Source organism: Carica papaya, chromosome 5, assembly GCF_054855325.1.
Source record: "Carica papaya isolate Zhongbai chromosome 5, ASM5485532v1, whole genome shotgun sequence".
Classification (NCBI taxonomy): Eukaryota; Viridiplantae; Streptophyta; class Magnoliopsida; order Brassicales; family Caricaceae; genus Carica; species Carica papaya.
In genome coordinates, this window is record NC_142313.1 from 36,967,420 (window position 1) to 36,981,793 (window position 14,374).

At 35.9% G+C, this 14,374-nt stretch overlaps 1 long non-coding RNA gene across 1 annotated transcript; it reads right to left on the reverse strand.

The window, feature by feature from the left end:
• Window positions 1-8,093: 8,093 nt before the first annotated feature.
• On the reverse strand, window positions 8,094-10,618 carry LOC110811223 (uncharacterized). The gene is made up of 2 exons (XR_002539102.2): window positions 9,458-10,618; window positions 8,094-9,106 (listed from the first exon to the last, which is right to left on the reverse strand). It is a non-coding gene; the product is annotated as an uncharacterized LOC110811223 (long non-coding RNA).
• Between the last annotated feature and the right edge of the window lie 3,756 nt (window positions 10,619-14,374).

Genomic DNA, 14,374 nt, shown 5'->3' on the forward strand with positions numbered 1-14,374 from the left:
GTGACCTTTAATGTTCCCAATGATAAGGCTTTCAAATTCAAAGGGATTAGGGAGCCCCAACATCCATGTCTCGTATCTGGCATTCAAGCTCAACGATTACTTGAAAAGGGATGTGTAGGATATTTGGCATGCGTAGTGGAGAATAAAAGTGGAGAACTCAATCTACAATAGATACCAGTGGTGAAGGAATTTTAGGATGTTTTCCCAGAAGATCTTCCAGGTTGACCTGTAGACCGGGAGATTGAGTTCTTCATTGACTTAATTCCTAGTACAAACTTTATCTCTAAGGCTTCGTATTGAATGGTGAAAGCTGAATTAGAGGAACTCAATAAATAATTATAAGAATTATTGGATAAGGGTTTCATTAGACCAAGTGTATCACCATGGGGATCTCGAGTACTATTTGTGAAGAAGAAGGATGGTACCATACGACTCTCTATCGACTATAAGCAACTAAACCAAGTTACCATAAAAAATAAACATTTGTTTCCTTATATCGTTGATCTATTCGACCAACTTCAAGGAGCCCAAGTATTTTTAAAGATTGATCTACGTTCTCGATACCATCAACTAAAAATTAAGAAAGAGAGTGTTCCCAAGACTACCTTCAGAACAAGTTATGGCCATTACGAATTCTTAGTCATGTCTTTTGGTCTAATAAATGCTCCTGCAATATATATGGATTTGATTAATAGAGTCTTCCAACCATTCTTGGATAAGTTTATCATCGTCTTCATTGATGATATACTGATTTATTCACGGAGCAAAGTTGAACATATAGAGCATTTGGCAATAGTGCTGGGGATACTTAAGAAAGAGAAGTTGTATGCTAAGTTTAAAGTGTGAGTTTTGGTTGAAGGTGTAACGATCTGTGAACTAGAAAGGAAATAAACTATGAATTAAGTGCGAAAGCAAAAAAAATAGTTATGGTGCACATTTCTTACACAATAATTCAGATTACCCAATAGGGCTACGAGAATGATCCTTTTAAAAGAAATAACGAAAAATTGAAGAAATAAACGAAAAATAAGCAATTGATCATCGTACTTGTAACCCTCTTGCGGATCAGGCTCTAGATCCTAGTCCTCTTGATCTGAAATAGTTAATGAAAGAATGAGTTGCACTAGTCTAGTAAGAATATCACACTACTTACCGACACAGAAATGAAGGTTGGTAGAAATAATCAAAACAACTAATGGAGCTCTTAATTTAGGTAAATTCGTTTGTCATAAATAAAATCATTTACCCCATACTTACCGTAGCGAAATTTCCAAAAATAATCTATAGAGTCAATAACATAACACATACAGTAATTTTATATACAATCAATCAGAACAATAACCTTCCCTTTTATCAACCTACTGATATCCATGGGGGTCCATAGGGATATCTTCACTACACATGAACCTTTATTCAATATTTTTAAATAACGGGCCGTTCCCATACCCCGTCCGGTATGAGCGCCAAAAGATACCATCCCTCAATACCCTGTCCGGTATGAGGGGAAAATGGGTCGTTCCCATACTCCATCCGGTATGAAGGTGAAATGGGCTGTCCCCATACCCCATCCGGTATGAGCACCAATACCAATCCTCGATACCCCGTCTGACATGAGACAACGTTCACGGTAGGGTTCTCTATGTACCCGGTCTGTCCACCATCTCCCAGGATATCTAATAAGGCTGTCGTTCATCCATCCACTTAATTAAATAATTTCTCGTTTACCTTTAGTTTTCAGTTTCCCAGTTCAACCGTAATCATATAAAACAAGCAATGCATGCATTAAAGGAATACAATTGCATTATCATACTAATTCTAGTGTATTATCATGCATTCAAAAGCTGTAACATCAAGTAATCGGTTAAACATAGTAAATAATAATAAATAACCGGTTCCGCCTCCATTAGTAACCTGTAATTAATTATGGATAGTTTTTAAGTTTTAAAAAATACCATATTATTTAGAATTAAACTTCAATTCTATAACAGGGAATAAAGTGAGGGATTCTTACTCAAACTGATATCTAAAATGCTAACTTTTGACTGCGCCTACTGACAGTTCCTTGGTTCCTTGAATTTTTCTTCGGAGACTAAAACGCGCTTCAAGTACCTAAAAATATCCAAAAAAATCCAAAATCAGTATTAGGAACCCTTTTTGACCAATTTCGAAATTCTGGCATGGTAGCTCTACCGTGCTCCGGCGATGACACCACCTCCTGTGGCAGCAGTTTACCTCGAGTTGACTTAATTTGGTCGGTTTTGTACCAATCCCTGTGACAAAACACGTTAAGAGGCCTCGGTTGGCCAAAAAAAGCCAAAAATTGAAGCTTACCGACGGTAGGATTCTCTGGTGTGATAGCTCCGCCAGCTCACCTTCGTGGTTGGGTGTTTTACTTTAGTCAACCTGCAGAAAAAAGAATAGTGATTACAATGGTGGAAAAATTATACGAAACATGAATCAAGAAGGGCCTAATTGGAGGCAGTTTTTTTTCTTTTCTCGCGGCAACGCGGTTGGGCTTGCTAGTAGTTTCTTGCTCATTCGCCAGTTCTTTTGTTCTAATTTGGCCATGGTAGTGTTCAAAATTGAATTTCGAGCAAATGGAGAAAATTTTACCTCTTTTGGCGATCAAAAGTGGCTCCGGCGCCGCGGTGGGCGACTCCTTTCCCGGCAGCTTTCTCTTCTTCTCCAGCGGGGGTGTTTGGCGGTTAGGGTTAGAATTTAGTGTGAAGAGAGTTATTTATATCCATTTTCTTTTAATCTAGGTCGTCCATCATGTTTGATCTAGACCGTCTGATCACGATTAAATAGGGAGTGAATCTGGATCGTTCATCGCGATTTGATCTGAGCTGTCCGATCGCGTTTAAATAATAAGTAGATCTAAATTGTTCATCGCGTTTAATCGTGACCGTCCGATCGCGTCTGAGGAGAGAACGGATTTGGACCGTCCGTGCACGCAGGAATAAATTGATAACCATTATGTGTTCGGGTGTACTGACAAATTGATAAGTGTGTACCCATAGTATGATCTACGTGTCTTAACCATTCCATGTTTGGGGATAGCAGTGTTTTAAGGTACTCATGTATGTCACATAGAGAACCAATGATAAGTATCTGTGCTTATGCATAATGTATGGTAACTGATTGATCTTCCATAATAGTGATGAAGTATACAACATAAATTTATTTTCTGATTTATGCTTTCATTTTTTGATTTGTATCTATTTTGGAAAGACTATATGATATATATTTTTCTCTATGTAAAGAAACTATATATTATATGTACTATGCTGTGACTTCATAATAACGCTTATTAGGATATTTTATCTCACCCCTATCACCCTTGAGATACTAAAGGTACCGCTGTATAGTGAGCGGTGATACGGAGAAAATTTCTGATGCTAGACTCTGATATTAAGGTTACTATCTTGTACTTTCTATTAGTAATGTAAGTAAGGAAATTTAGAGTCTCGTACATATGTTTATGTTTTACATTTAAGGGATGTAATGCTTATGTGACTCTTCTATTATTAATAAAGTTAAGTTATTTTACTTAATTTGAGTCTATATGATTTAGGTAAGTATGCTTCGGTCATTACCCTATAAGACGAGGTGTGGTTTATGGCACTAGTAGCTCTTAAAAAGGATACAGAACAAGGTTTAAATTCAGAATTCTGAGTCTCTACAAATGGGTTGCTTAGGTTTCAGGATAGGTTGTGTGTTCCTAGTGATAGTAAGTTGAAGAGAGATATCATGGCAGATGTTCACAGTTCGAAGTTCACCGTGCACCCGAGAAGTATGAAGATGTACCAAAGCATGCAGCCCAATTCTGGTAGAGCGGGATGAAAAGGAAAATTGCTGATTTTATCTCTAAATGCCTTATATGCCAACAGGTCAAAGCAGAACATCAATGCCCAGGCGGGCTACTTCAGCCGCTGCCAATCCCATAATGGAAATGGGAACATATCACCATAAACTTTATAATATGATTTTCTAAGACACGTTCGGTACACTATGCGATCTGAGTTATTGTTGATCGACTCAGTAAGTCCTTCCATTTCCTAGCCATAGGAATAACAGATCCTTTAGACAAGCTAGGTAAAATCTATATTCGAGAGATAGTCAAACTGCATGGAGTTCCGGTGACAGTGGTATCAGACAAGGACCCCAGGTTCACCCCTAGGTTTTGGATAAGTCTTCAATAAGAAATGGGGATAAAATTGTCTCTTATTATAACATTCCACCCCCAGATAGATAGACAATTAGAGCGAACTATTCGCACACTGAATGATATACTTAGGGCTTGTGTTCTAGATGTCGGAGGGCACTAGGATGACCACCTACCCTTGGTAGAGTTCACCTACAATAACAGTTATTAAGTAAGTATTGGTATGGCTCCATATGAGGCATTGTATGGCCGACCCTACAGGTCATCGATCTATTAGGAAGAGGTGGGTGATAGTAAAGATTGCCAAGATCAGGAAAAATATTCAAACGGCCCAGAGTAGACATAAGAGTTATGAGGACACCTGAAGGAAAGTTTAGAATTTGAGAAAGGTGATCAAGTATTCCTTAAGGTCACTCCCTTTAACGGTATCACCAAGTTTGGAAAGAGGGGAAAGTTGAATCCCTAATTCATCAGACCATTTGAAATCTTGGACAGAATTGGGATATCCGCCTACAAACTAGCACTGCCTCCAGAACTTTTCAGAGTCCATAACATCTTCCACGTGTCAATGCTATGTAAGTATAACCTTGACCTCTCACATGTTTTATCTTACAAGCCACTTATACTTTAGGAGGATTTATCTTATGAGTAGGTACCAGTTAGTATTTTTGGACTAAAAGATCAGAATGCTTCATAAGAAAGAAATTTATTTTATCAAAGTTCTACAGTAAAATCACTCGCAGAATGAGACCACTTGAGACTTAGAATCAAACTTCAGGGCTAGATATCCTCAATTGTTTGACTAGGGGACAACAATTTGAGAGACCAAATTTTCTTAAGAGGAGGAGAGTTGTAACATCCTAAACCCGAGGACTAGACTCGAAATAATGTATTTTGTCTCTAAAATAGTAATAAAAATTAAATGATTTAATTTTATTTATTTTTGAGAAAATTAGATTTTGGATGTTTTTGAAATAATTTTCAAAAGTTTGGGTCAAACTGTAAATAAGGGATGGTATATTTGAAAGAAAAGTTTGAAAACAGGGGCCAAATCGTAAAAAAAAAAATATTACCACGTGGGATGACTACGTCAGCAGCACGGCAAGTCAAAACACGCCGCGTGGCGGACATGCTGGCATGGTCTCCACGTGAGCGATATGTGTGCCTGGGTGATCCAACGACCTATTCTCACTCCCACCCGCACGAACGGCCAGAACGAACTTCCCGAATAAACGCGATTGGACGGTCCACACATCTTCGATTAAATAGCCCAAACCCTTTTTCCTAATAAGCGCGATTAAATGGTTGAGGAGGCTCGACGCAGGCCTCAATGGACGACCCAGATCAAGGGGAGGGGGTATTTAAACTTCTCTTTTAAACCAAAAGTCTAACCCTAGCCGACACCCCCTCGCTGGAGAAGAAGAAGAAGAAGAAGAAGGGCGGTCGGAGGAGAAGCCGACTTGCACTGCCGCATTGAAGACCCAAAACACACCAATGAGTGTGGTTTTTCTTCTCGATTTTCTCTGTTCCTTTGCCCTTAGCCATAAAACTTGTTTTTATTGCAAGAGAACAAAAAACAACCACGAACTACGAGGAAGGAGATGATGGAGCTCAGTTGAGCCGCTGCACTAAAAATTAAAAAACGCTCTAGTAAGCCGTATCCTCTTCCCAATCATCTCATTTTCCCCACCCTTTAGTCATATAACTTGTTTTTGATGCAGGGTGACCGAAAAAGCCACGAACCACGAGGAAGGAACAACAGAGCCCCGTTGAGTTGCCGCATTAGAGATCAAAAAATGCCAGTAAGCCTTGATTTTTCCCCTTTTTTTGCCGATAGACACCTCCTAACTATGAATTTAATAAGTTTTTACCAAGAACCGACTGAGAATGGCCTGACTGAGAAAAGGAGTCGTTAGAGAAGGAGAACCCAACGGCGCCGCTACCGGAACTCCAAACCAACCCCTAGATGAGATTTTTTGTCCTTTTGGCTACTTTTTTGTGTATTTTCACATTATTTTGATGTACATTTCGATTTTAGCATAAAAATTCAAAAAATCCAAGAATTAAAAACCGTCGGAAAGTGTAGTGAAAAAGACAGTGTTTTAGACACCGACCCAGGGTAAGAATCCCTCACCCCTTTTCCCTTTTATAGTAAAATTGAAGTTAAACTGATAAATGCATGAAAAATTAAATTAATCTACGGTCCTCTAATTGATTAAAGTACAGGTTATCAATGGAGCAAGTAACCAGTTAGTTTATACTTGTTTGAGTTTTAATTGCAGTAATTATCCCTACAGTTGTTTATTATGCTATTCTATTCACTGTACTGATTACTTTGATATATTTGTTCTAAATTCTATGACGAACGTGGTAAGACCTCTCTATACATGTTGTCTTGTCATTCGATTGTGTGTTTAATAGGTTTCTATCAATATAATGCATGCTTATTTCATGCACTTACTCTAAAATATGAATTCATTACTTATGTTTTGTTGGAATACAGATATACGTGTCTCTTAAGGCTAAATAGTAAATAAACAAAAATATATGCATGAATTAATAGTGTTTAATAAAAAGGCTTACCGGATGTCTTGGAAAAGAGTGTATGGACTTGGTGCCTAGAGTAACTATACCGTAGACGTTACTCCCAGTGGAACAAGGTTGAGAATTGTTTTAATACGCTTATATCAGGTGTGGTATTGAGGTGGTTGTGTATTTTGGCGTCCATTATTGGACGAGGTATGGAGATGGGTGTTTGATTATAGAATGAATGTTCGTGTCCACGTGTAGTGGGGACCCCTATAGACCCCCACTGGCATTGGTAGGCAAGGTAAAATGATAAAGATGAATGTGGTGGGAATCCAATTTTGGAAAATAATGAAAGGTTTATTGCTATATGTATTTTAGAATATAGTATTGTAGATTGCTATTCTTATTCTTGCTTTAATAAATGGCATTTAGGAATTTACAGGTGAGTTGAGAAAATATTAATATTTTCAGTGAAATGAGTTTTATTAAGAATGAGCTTCATTGGTTGTTTACAATTTTTACAACCCTTAATTTTCCGTATCAGTGGTAAGACGTTGATATTTTTACTGAGATAGTGTAGCTCACCTTTTATTATTAACCATTTCAGATTAAGACGACTAAGATCCGGATCAATATCTCTACTTCTCCAATTTCGAGAAAAGATTGATCATTCATGTATCTATATTGGGCATTTTAAATAAATTATGTAAGAAATATAACCCTAAACTCTAAACTGCTTTCATTAAATTATAAATTTCAGTATTGTTTTATTCTCCTTATTTACGAGTCATATGATAAAAATCCCCAGTAGGGGTTTGGACCTTTACATTCTGGTCTTCCATGACATTCTTCTGCTCAACGTTCTTCTTAAATTTTTTTAGATATATCTTAATTTACAACAGTTTAAGAATTATATTAGTATGGATTAAATATTGCTATCATAAAAATTATTTTATATATTCCAACAATTTAAGTCCTCAATTAATATGATTTTTTCACAAGTTATGTTGTAGTCATAAATAAATGAGCTTTAAGAAAATGTACTTTCAATAGATTGTATAACTGTTAATTAATACTAATGATAGATACTTATATTAGTTGATATTATAATAAATTCTGAATTTGTTAATCTGTAACTATATTAGTATATTTATTGTAATTTTAATCAATTGTCTACTAATATTTTAATTTAACTTATCATATATAAAAGTAAATTATAATTTAGTGGCTTTCTATATATATATATATATTATATGTTTATCAAAAAATTTATTTATTTCAAACATAATGTAAAGAATTATAATATACATTATGTTTTTTGTAAAAATAGTTTTTTCACCTCGCAGTTATATATAATTTTTGTGGGAAAATACTTCAAACTAAATACATAAATTAAGGATTCAGAAAATTAAGGCACAAGCACAAGCATTATATAGGAATACCCATAAGCTTACTACTGCCCACATTCATTCAAAAATATCCATTGAGAGAAACAAACTGAGCTCCAAGAATCAGGAAACATAGGAAGAGAATGACAGAGGTTCTGCTGCAGATGGCGGAGGAGAATTTCCCGGAGGGAGATATGCGGGAGGCATTAGAGACAGCCAGTCTCACCAAGACGCTCGACTCATTCTTCTGGAACATCGATAAATATGTCGCCGCCTATTGGATTCCACTTTCGAGCTTCTGAGAGGTTAAGCATTGGCGAGCAGAATCATTATGCGGTGCTGTTTTTCACCAAGTACCACAATGTCCCCAAAGGAGACCGCATTGACAATTTCTTCTGCAAACTGGTGAAGAAAGTTCATCCGGATGTCCACCGCTCGGCTGCAACACAGGGAGCCTTGAAGGCCATAACAGAGGCATGACAGGTGTTGTCTGATCCCTCCGTATGCCGAGATTACGATCTCCGCTGTGGTTTTTCTCTGTCGCCACCGCTTGTGCATGCACCACGAGAGATCAGTCTTGGGTGCTACAAGGATTCATCTGCTCCGGCTTCTATGACAGGGTTCCCTGTTTCTTGAGTTTCGTTCTTTAATTTTTCTGGTGGTGTAAATGGCAGAAAGAATGACAGTTTCTTGATTTTTTTGCTTACTGGAATGCTGAATGTAGGTATGTTGTAAATGGCAAAGAAAAGTGCAGTTGAAGATAGAATTCTAGAGAGACTCTAGAGAGAGAGAGTCGACCGGGCTGTATGTATCACGGTCAATTTTCTGTAAGGAATTTGGTATTGAAGGAATAATATAAATGAACATTTAGTGGCTTTCTTGATTTTCTCTCACGAACAGATGAACCCAAAGCAAGGATATTAGAATCTCCCAATTGATTTCCTGGGGCCGTAGATTCCCTGACCAATTCGGATTCTTTGCTTAATAATTTATGCATTCCCATATTGTTATCACCTCTAACATACTGCAAATAAGTAAAAGAACCTGAGAAATATGATGCAAGAGTATGTAATTATTGATTTAGATTACAAGATTGAACACTCAGGGTCCCTCTGGTAGAATGAAAACCTTCTCTAAATGTACAACAATCATTTACAGAAACATATAACTTAGTGAGAGAGGAAATGAAAATAGAACTACAAAATTCTATAATAGCATTTTTTACACAAAAAAAAAAATCCAATATGCAACTTCTACATAATCTCACCAATAAACGTATATAAATTTAGAACGTATGTATATTTCCTCATCACAGCAAAGGGATAGATGTATAAACGGATTGGGCAAAGTTTTGTTTCGAGGAGGGAAATTCTACCTCTTCAGCAATGGCGAGAAGATCTTCCACAGTCAGATCCTGAGCATCATAAAGAGGAGATGGAATTCTCGATTCATTACCACTTGCACAAACATTGATACCGCCATCTGAAGCACCATCCTTAGGTTTTAGTTGATTTCGTTTTCTTTTCCCTTAGATTCACACTTTAAAAAACCAGAGATTTCTTATCTTTCCGCTGAGCATTTGATTTCACTACTTTTCGATATTTTCACTTCTCTCACATTGTTTCTTTGCTTCATCCTTAGAAGAAACACCCAGCATCCACGATGGTAGGTGCCTTCGACTTCCATCGTCCGAATAAATCCCAACCATGTTCTTTCTAATTCCTCCAGAAAATTATATTCGTATTATCAACCCACAACGTGACTGGAAATCACATGAGAAAATTAAAGCGGTTGCCATAATTCTCTTCGAACTTCGACTTGGATCGCGAGGAACCAACATTTTATTCTTCCTCATCCGCAATGTTAGGGTTCCATATCGAATCTCAATTATCAAGCAGACAGAAAAAGAAAATTCAGAACAAATTCAGTATAGCACCTGGGTTTTCTGGAGATTCACAAATCATACTGCTTTGATCCCGCTGACTGGCTTTTTGTCCGGCAATTCACATCAAGTTGTAAATGAATTCCATGTTGTCATCATCTACCTCTTCCGATCCTTATCTTACTACCTCTTCTTTACAGCACCCTACCTCCAGCCAATCATCTTCAATTCGCCTCTCCCATGCTGTCATCATCTCTTCTTTCTCATGCAAAACAAAATCGTAGCCCCTCTTTTCTTGTTTATAGTCGACACCTGAGGAAGATATGAGTTTTAAGGTCTTCCCCATGCACCATTTTGGGGAGGAAGTTAAGGAACCTCAAGACGAGCTTGGTCGAGGAAGAAAAAAGAAAAAAGATTGTTAAGAACCAGGCTAAGCTCCTTTAGGGGACAGTCTCAGTGGGAAAAAAGAAAAGAAAAAGAATGAAAAATGTATTGGGTTCTTTTTTGGGCCTGGTCTAAATAGAAGTTATTTTATATTTATGGCCCATGTCTTTTTCATCTTTTCATTCACATTTTTCTCTTTCTTCATTTATGCCCATTGTCTTTCTTTTTCTCTTATTTTTCATTTCCTCCCTAAATTTGTCTTCTTTTCTTTCCCACCCTTTATACTTCTTCTTTTTTCTATTTCATTTTTGTACTTTTGTTGTTTCTTTATTAATATGGAATAAATATAGCAAAATTAACAAAAAAATGACATGAAAAATTTGGGACATTTTTGTTCTTATTCTTTTGATTTTAATTAAATATAAACAAAACGATGGTATAATGATAAAATTCAATGATCATAGAGGAAAGTCAAACAAAATTCGAGATATTTGGATAACTGATCAACCTAGCTGCTCCGCACAGGCTGCAACAAACAGAGAAAGAAATCCACCCAAAAATCACAAATGAGCTGTTATCCACTACAGAATTTCAGCACCAATATTTATTTTTTTGAATTCCTTTTGATTTACTTGTATCTTTTGTTCTTATCTAAGATTATCCAGTCAGTTGTACTCATGCCTATTTAAAGACCTCAACATTCATCAATAAAGCAATTAAGAAATCCAAAAACTTTCTCTGGTCTTTTCTTACATGAAGTAGAAAACCTTACTTGAGTGTGAAGCTCTGACTGGGACCTATCATATAAGTGCTACTTTCTTCACTTGGATTTTTATAAAAAGGCCAAATAAAAACTAGAATCATCTAATTTTGCCTATATAAAGCAAAATACTCCTTGTCATGCATTTTCACTATCATTTGGTTTTTTACATCTATTTTTCTTTTTTGTGTTTTGTTTTTATTTTTTAACAAAACACTGTATACATGTAAAGCGAATACCTTTCGTTTTAGGATTTGAAAGCATATGCAGAATGAAATGTCGCTTCATATGTTTAAGTATTGAAGGCGAATGCATGATGAATTGCCGCTTTATTTTTTTAGACATTGAAGACGAAAGCAGAATTGATATATTTCTTTTTCAAGAATTGAGGCAAATGCATGAAATAAAATGAATTCTTACTCTTTTAGGGATTGGAAGTACATGCAAAACATAATATTACATTACTTTTTAGGTATTCAAGATGAATGCACGATAAACTACTACCTAGTTTTTTATGTAGTGAAGGTGAATCCAAGTTTATGCATTTTCTTTTAAAGAATTGAAAACAAATCCACAAAATGAATGACAACTTATCTTCTTAGATGCTAAAGGCGAATGCATAATGAATATCATATTATTTCTTATGCATTCAAAATGGATGCATGATGAAATTATCACCCTACTTTTCTAGGCATTGAACATGAACACAAGATGATTTTCTCTTATTTTTAAAATCGAAGGCAGATATGAATGAATGATGCTCAATCTTTTTTAATATTGAAGGCAAATACAAGATGAATGTTTTTTCTTTTTAGCAATTGGAAGCATATGCAAAATAGAATGTCCACCTTTTCTTTTAAGAATTAAAGTTGGATGTAAGATATTCGTTTTTCCTTTTTAAGAATTGAAAACATATATATGATGGATAACACTTTACTTTTTTAGGTGTCAAAGGCAAATGTTGAATAAAATATCACCTTATCTTTCTAGGTATTGAAGGTGAATGTAAATAATTGTCTTTTTTTAGGGATCTGGGTGTTAACTCTCAAAAAATCAATTATTCACTTGAGCCAAATCTTGTTATAGAAACTTTTGAGCTTTATATCTCTTTCTTTTTAGAAGAAAAGTGAAAATATTTTTTTATATTCTTGGGAATTATTAAAAAAAAAAAAGAATTTGTATTTGATTATTATGTTTGAGGAAAACCAAGTATCGAATCTTTATACCAAGATCAACAAGCAGTTGTTAGTTCTATTTAAGGAAAACACAAATGGTTGGTAGAGCTTCACATAAAAGAAAACAAGTGGGTGTAAGTGGTGGAGCTTGGCATAAAAGAAAAAAATATATTATAAGAAAATTTTGGAGAATAGAGAAAATATTCAAGTGGCTGACTTGAGGAAAAAACGTATATGTACATGAGTGACTAGATTTTTATAAAAAGTGAGTTTGTAATTTCTCTTTCTTTCTCTCTCAGATTTTCTCATTGCACTTAATTTATAAGCAGTGAATGAAAGTTAGTTTTACTTAGATGATTAACTTACTCTTACTCTTAGATTTAATATCATAGCACTTATCGTTGGGAACCACTATAATCAAGAAATAAGGCCTCCTTAGCAAACGAAATCATTTGGACATATTGGAGTCTAAGGTCAGTCCTTTAGAGGATCAAGTAGGGAGATTGAATATTGTGCTTAATGAGTTTGAAGAAATCTTTTGATAGAGAAAAATAACTTGAGATAGAAGTCTCGTAAGGTGATGCTAATATCAATATGTTCCACAAGTTAGTAAGTAAAATAAGTATGTAAGAGTTTTGTTAAAGATATAGAACTTGAGGATTGTATATTAGAGACTATACAGTGATTAAAAATGAGGTCATTATTTTTAATAAAAAAATTATATGATGAGTATTTTAAATTTTCGATTATCCTTGAGCTAAATGACTAGAAAGATCATTTTTTAAGAATAATAAATTAGAAGACTAACTTGCTACTAGTAGATTTAATTAAGTATTAAGTTCTTACTTAAAAAAAAAAGGAAGATGCTTGTAACAGCCCCGGAAATTCATAATGAAAGGTATATTAAAAATATCAAATGCGGAAGCGAAGTCAAAATTTGAATAACATCCCTTACACTAAAACCAAAAACGTGCTCACAAAATATAAAAGATCAAACTACCTAAAGGAGAAACTTGAAAGTAAAAGCTACGAATATGACTATGGAGTCTTTAGGCGTCCCCTTCGTCGTCCTCCTGCGGAACCGGCTCGGGAACGATGTCCTCTTGATCTGAAATGATTAAATAAGGAATGAGCTACACTAGCCTAGTAAAGACATCACGATATCTCACCGTCACGGAGGTAAAGGTGGGTAGAAAACACAAAAAGACCAATGGAGCATAATTTACAACAAATCCTTTTATTAATAATAAAACCTTTACCATTCACTTACCTCGGTGAAATTCATAAAACAATATACGAAAGCAATAACATCATCATCATCATGAAACCATATATATAAACTGTATAACATAATACCTATCAAGCTTTTCGTAATTCAATCGTTACACAACATATTTTCCTCATTTACCAGCCCACTAGTATCCATGGGGATCCATAGGGGTCCCGTTACCCGTTAACCCTTAACACTTGAAATCATATTCCAGGGCCATCCCCATACCCCGTCCGGTAAGGGCGCCAAACCATAGACCTCATTACCCCGTTCGGTATGAGGGTGAAACGGGCCGTCCCCATACCCCGTCCGGTATGGGCGCCAAAACACATAAGATCTCCATACCCCGTCCGGTATGGGAGACCACAATCCCGGTAGGGTTCCCTACGGACCCGGTCCGTCCACCATCTCCCAGGATATCTAGTCAGGCTGAACACATTATACAATTTCCATTTACATAATCTTTCATTCTCCTTTTCCCTCAGTCAGCATTATCAATCACATACAAACAAGCAAAACGATAATTTATGCCAAACAGACAACATACAGCATCAATATCCCGGTCATTCAATCCATAATCAATAAAACAGTAAAATATGCACACGAAACTATAAAATGAAAACGTTGAACCTCATGCTGCATTTAAAACTGTAAAACAGGCCAAATAACAGTTAACCGACAAACACACTAGACTCGAGCTCCATTAGCGACCTTAAGCAATTTCACACATTCGTTGATTCATGAAATACCGTTTTATCATTTATTGAACTTTAAAACCGTGATAGGAAATAAGGTGAGGGGTCCTTACTCGTTTCGGGGTC